We start from the raw sequence: 6,122 nt of genomic DNA on the forward strand, positions 1-6,122 counted from the left end.
TCCATTTATAAAAACCTGCAATTTTATACAATATATATATATATATATATATATATATATATACACATATACATAAAACACAAATCACCTAATGGAACAACATACCCCATAACTTTTGTGGAGGTGGTGAGAACATAAAATCATCAGGTATCTACTCAGGCTCACACAATGACCACTAGTACAAAATACTTTAGGTAAACCTTTTCCAGTAATGGCTTCTGGAAGACATCATAGAAAATGACACCAAATCTACCTAACTCCTGTCAAAACTAAATTTTTAAAAGAACTAATTTTATTCATCATCATTATTATTTTAAATTTTAAAAAATTTATTAAATTTTATTTATTCATTCATTTATTTTTAATTTGACAGAGGGAGACACAGAGAGGGAGAAAGAGAGGAAGTGAGAAAGCAAGCCACCAGGTCCAGGACTTGAACCATGGTCAGCCATGTGGGAGTGTCCAATACCTTAACCACCATGCCACCTGCTGGCCCCTATTATTTTAAATTTGAACAGAGAAAGAGGGAAAATGAGAACGCAGGCCACAAGTTCTAGAACTCAAACCAGTTGGCCATGTGGTAATCCAGCACCTTAACCACCATGCCACCTGTCAGCTCCAAGCAAAATTTAACTTATCAACCTGTCTAACCAAAAGCTTTTCTATTTGTTCTAATTTCCTTTGGTTAACTCATAATTACTTTCAAAGAGCAGAGCAAGAGTGATGACAGGCAAATTTTATATTCCAGGATTCCTGTTTCTTAAACTTCCTTAAGGCAATTTTACTACCTACTAGTATTTTTTTAAAGTTTCTTTTCATGAGAGAAGTAGAAATACTGATGGAGAGAAATAGGTATTCACAACAGGGTCTTTACATCAAGATCCATCCCAGCCAGCCTAAATGATGCGCACACACAAACCAACACGTACAGGGAGACCTTGAGACCTCTCTACCCGGGTAGAGAGACCCGGGTAATGCATCACAGAGATTGCATTACCATTGTGCTACTGCAGCTGGCCCCTTACCTCGATTTTTTTTTTTTTTTGAGAGGTTTTTGCTATAGGGCGCGTGCGCTTGCCAGACAGAGACAGAAAGTGAGAAATCACTCCCCAGTGGGGGATGGACAGGCTGCAATCCCTTCTCCTCCACTCTCCTCTTGGGATCTTGGGCACGCACGCACATGCGCCCACACACGCGCCCGGCGTGAGTTTTTAAGCCACTGGGTCCAGGACTTAAACCGCGGTCAACTACAGGGAAGTCCAGCAACATAGCCATTCCACTAACTGCTGGTCCCACTCACAATTTTTTTAAAGGATAGATAGTAACATTAAAAAGAACATGTTGATTGTACATGTCTTCCAGCTTGCAGGAAGGAAAGGTATGCAGACTAGGTAATTTACTTAAAAGTCACATAAATAGGGCCAGCTGTGTTGAGTAGCATTAAGTGCTATACATTTTGAGCTGGATACCACATAGCTGACGTTGGTTTGAATCCTGGCCCCCAAGAGGCTTGAAAAACACACATGGTATGTGTGTATGTGTACCCAGAACCACAATAGGAAGGAAAAATTCAGGAAAAAGGACCATAGGGTGCCCACACCCCATTGAGGGATTCTTTTTCTATTTTTCTCTCTTTTCTGGTGGGCACACATAACCTCTGGCAATTATTTTTAAAATAAGTGACATAAATGACTTTGTTCTTCATCTCTGAGGCAATGATTTCTTTCAGGGAGAATACCTCATACACACAATCTGATATGCTTCCCCTTCACTACAATTCCAAGTCACTGCCTAAATGAGCTACTGTTAAAAAATGGCAATTAGGTGTATGCACGTAAGCATGGAATATGGATTTTTGTTAGGCAAGGAGAGGGATCAAGGTGAAGTAGTGGAAAAACTGAAAACCACTGTTCCCAAAAGCAAAAGATTCTAAACACAATTCATTAAACATTTGTTCTAAGGATTTAGTTATGCCATACAGTAAATTTTCCTTTAAGATAGAAATAAACCATATTCTACAAGCATTATTTTCAGGTAACTTAAAGACATCTGGTTCCCTTTTAACATACCTTTGGAGCTATAAAGGAAGTGTAAACTCCCAAGAGCCTGGTCTCTGTAATGCTAATCTTGCTTGCCATTGTGGTTTGTCTACTTTTTAGTTACCATTCACTCTTATTCCACCTAGTAAGAGAACAAATTCTTGGGGCCAGCAAGTGGCAGTGGTGGTTAAAGGTGCTGAATTTCCAAGTGGCCCATCTTGGTTCTCTCTCTCCCTTTCTCTCTCTGGTCAAATTAAAAAATAATAACAAATGGAATTAAATAAATATTTTTAAATAATTAAAAAAAGAGAACAAATTCTTTAACACTCCGCATTCTCAGATTCCTCAAAAATGCTGTTCTTACTAATTTCAGACAAATTAAAACTATTAAATGAGCTCACTAATAAAAAGCACATGACAGAAAAAGCAAGAAACATCTGGGCTAGCAGGTGGCATGGTGGTTGAAGTGCTGGACTCCGACAGGGGCAAGCACTGTTTTGAGTTCCAGACCTGATGGCTTGTTTTCTCACTCTCCCTCTCTCTCTGGTGAAATTAAAAAATAATAAATAAAATTAAATATAATTCTTAAAAATAATAAACTGGGGCCCGCAGGGGGCATGATGGTTAAGGCAGCTGGATTCCACACTGGCCCCTGTGCAGGGAGCCCACATATGAAGTTTGGAAAAACTTGCCTGGCGCATATGCACCATACAGGTACATATGCATAGATGTATATGCATACTTATCTACACAAAAATCAGAGAATGGAGAAGGGATTGGAATGTGCCCACCTCTCACCCCTGGGGGGTGATTTCTCACTTTCCTTTGGTTTCTGAAGAACTAATTGCCCTATGGCAAAAAAAATAAATAAATAAAAAATCTTGAACTCCTAAAAGTACTCAGGTGAGAAGCCAGAAATTGGTGTTCTGGTTAAGGTGCTAGACTCTCACTGAGTCCCGGACCTGGTGGCTTACTTATTCACTTTCTCTTTCTCTTGTGAGCACATGTACCTTACAGGAAATTTAAATAATAATAATTAAATAAATCTTTTTTTTAAAACAAGAACTCAGGAGAAAATGTAACATCAGCCCTTTAGGGAAAGTTTCCCCCACCTCTTTATTCTTTGAACTAGTTAGAAGGTCAATTATATCTGTCTCTATAAAAAGAAATGCTTTTAGGGTCAGCCAGTGGTTAAGGGGGCTGGATTCCACAAGGCTGAATGTGCAGCTCAAGTCCCAGAACCAGCAATTTGAAAATTATGCCAGGCACATGTACATACATGCCCAAAATCTCAACAGGAGAATGGAGAAGGAACTATAGGGTAGCCATCTTCCCTGTGAGTTGTTTTTGGTTTTGTTTTCAATTTCCTCCTGTTCCTCTGGCAGACACAAACACCCTATAGTAAAAACTTTTTAAAAAAAAATGCTTGAATTTGGAAAAGTGAACATTCTGTCTAAACTTCATACTATTTCCAAAAACCCTAAGTCAGTTTGATGCTAGCTGCTTATCCACTTTCTCAATTATGCCCTGAATTCCTAAGGAATCTCACAGAATTTCCAAAATTCATTCTCAATATACAAACTAATAAATATATATTACATTGGTCAACAGGAATTTTTGTATAGGAAACAAATGAGTTACCTTTAGTGTGATATACAATAGCAGCCCTCAGGTCAAAAGAACCCCAGCTATCGTTCCTTTCTAGGCCTCTCTGGTATCTCTGTTCTTTGGCGGAGCCTAACAAAGTGTTCGTAGGAGAGACCAGAGGATTTTGATTTTCTATCTCGTAGTCCTTTGAGAGAAACACTAAAGCACCTTGACTATTGGTGTCTGCTTTCTGCAGGTCACCTATATGACTGGGTTCCAAGGATAAGGCTCCACTTTCACCAGTAGTCCCAGATTTTAGAATGCTACCCAGAACTTGAGGACTAGTCCGTTTCTCCAGCTCATAAGCCTTGGGAAACACAGGATGCTCAGTTCCTGAGGGGATTATTTCAGCACCCTGTGAAACCAAAGTGGCAGGATATTCTCCTTGAAATGTCACCTCCATCACTTTATGATCTGATGACTTTCCAATAACAGTCTCAGGGCCAGCACTGGGTTCATTTATGAATGATAAACCCCACTGATTCTGGAAGATATCTCCCAGATTCTGCTGATCTGTTTGAGAGGGCAGATCCACTTGTGCTGTGCTTAAAAGCACAGTTTGCATATTTGAAGGGTAGATAAAAAGGCTAGACTTAATTTGTTCAACAGCTGCTGAAGTTAAACTCATGTCCTGAAGAACTGAATCAGCCCCAGATGAGATAGGTGTCAGAGTACTAGCAGCAGTAGTTAGCAGTGGCTGACCCCCCGGAGGATACACACTTGCATCAGTCCCTGCTAAAACAGGCCCATTAGAGAAGTTGGCAGAAGTAACAGATTTCAGCGCTGACATAGGGACCTGGGTTAACCGACTTGAAGATTGGGTCTGAGTTTCTCCAGTAGATGATGAAGAGGATGAAGATGAAGATGGTGACACAGAAGAGTTCTGTATAGTTTTGTTGAGGTTTTCCTTAACTTTGCTTGCATAACTTATTTTAGGAACTATTTTAGCACTGCTATTGTCCACTGGAAAAACTGGAGGTGGTTTAAATAGGGTCCACGAGTCCTCTTTGGAGGAAACAGCTGAAGCATGTTTTCCTTTGGGCCGATCATCAAACTTTTTGCTGCTCACACCAGGTTTAATATCCGAACTTTTCCGAAGCATATCACCCATAGCAGATTTTCCTCGACTTGTTCCTCCAGGACCAGTTTCATACTTCCAAATAGGCTTTGAACCATCTACTCGGTTTCCCTTTTCACTGTAGTCAGGCTTGAAAGTTTCAAGTCCCTGTTTTAAGGTTGGGACACTGGTCTCTTGTGGCATTATTTTGTCCTGCACTAAATTAAGGTTTTCACAACCCTTAGTACTATTGCGCCTAGCTTTCCTCTTTTTAGGAGTGGTATATCCACTCTCAGATCCACTACCATCATTATCTGCTCCTTTGCCTATATAACCATTAGTAATATAGCTAGAATTATTTGTCACGACACCATTTGGAATTGATACAGAATCAGTCTTATCTACAGACTGGTTCTCTCCAGATTTACTTTCATAAGACTTCCCATTCTTTTTGTCCATACTGTTTTTCTGAATAAAATTCTTGGTTTTAATTCCTGCTTTCCCAAAGGTGCTGGTCTTTACAGTCTGCTTCAGGCTAGTGTCTACAACTTGCTGGTTGCCATTGAGGACCCTTGAAATAGGGTTGGTTACTTCATCAGGACCCAGGCTCTTTGAAGATTATTTCTTTCTCTAGCACTCCCTTTTAGTTCACTCTAGCCTGTTTTCTTCTTTGGCGTTTTCCGGTGCTGCTGGAGGGCGTGTTTCTGCCCCTGTTTCAGCTTTGGCTGGGCCTTGGGACTACCCCTGGCTCCATGCTGCAGGCTCCATGCTGCAGGCTCCATGCTGCAGGTATTGGTGAGGCTGCTGGTGACAGTGGTGGTGGTGGAGGTTGTGGCTGTGGTGGTAGAAATATTAATGGTGGTGGTGGTGCGACCGTTGCAGTTGGGGATGATGGTACGGATGGTGGTGGCTGTGATGGTGTTGAGGCTGGGGCTGGCCAGGCTTCTCCTCCATTAAAAGTAGCTGGGACTCCCTGGCTGAGGCTGCGGGCTCTGCACCGTCAGGATCTGAGCTCACTTACTATTTAAAGAATACAAGACAACATGAAGAAGAAATGAAAGGCACTCCTCGTTCTCTGGAGTGAACTCCCATGATTTCATTGGCATATTGCTTTTCATCTCCACGCACCCCCAGCCCCATGGCTGCTCTTGTAGGTTTCTAACTTTCACCTCTTGCTGTTTTCTGGACAAGGATAAACTGGCCGTCTGGGTTTCAGTTTCCCTGACGTCAAGCCGGAGAGGATGTTACCGATCTGTTCGGATTGTCACAGAGCACAGTGTACAGCAGTGCTTAGCGCGGTACTGAGGGCAGGCTGCTCTGGTCTCCGTCGTGGGAGGAAGTGCACTCACTGCAGAGTCTGGAAGGTGAGCGCTATGGAC

The 6,122-nt window shown here is 41.5% G+C and overlaps 1 pseudogene; it reads right to left on the bottom strand.

Moving 5' to 3' along the window:
• The window catches only part of LOC102502510 (nuclear fragile X mental retardation-interacting protein 2-like), a 21,582-nt pseudogene extending 15,854 nt beyond the window's left edge, over positions 1 to 5,728 (bottom strand).
• Positions 5,729 to 6,122: the final 394 nt, after the last annotated feature.

This window comes from Tupaia chinensis, unplaced genomic scaffold, assembly GCF_000334495.1.
Source record: "Tupaia chinensis unplaced genomic scaffold, TupChi_1.0 Scaffold143921_1, whole genome shotgun sequence".
Lineage (NCBI taxonomy): Eukaryota > Metazoa > Chordata > Mammalia > Scandentia > Tupaiidae > Tupaia > Tupaia belangeri.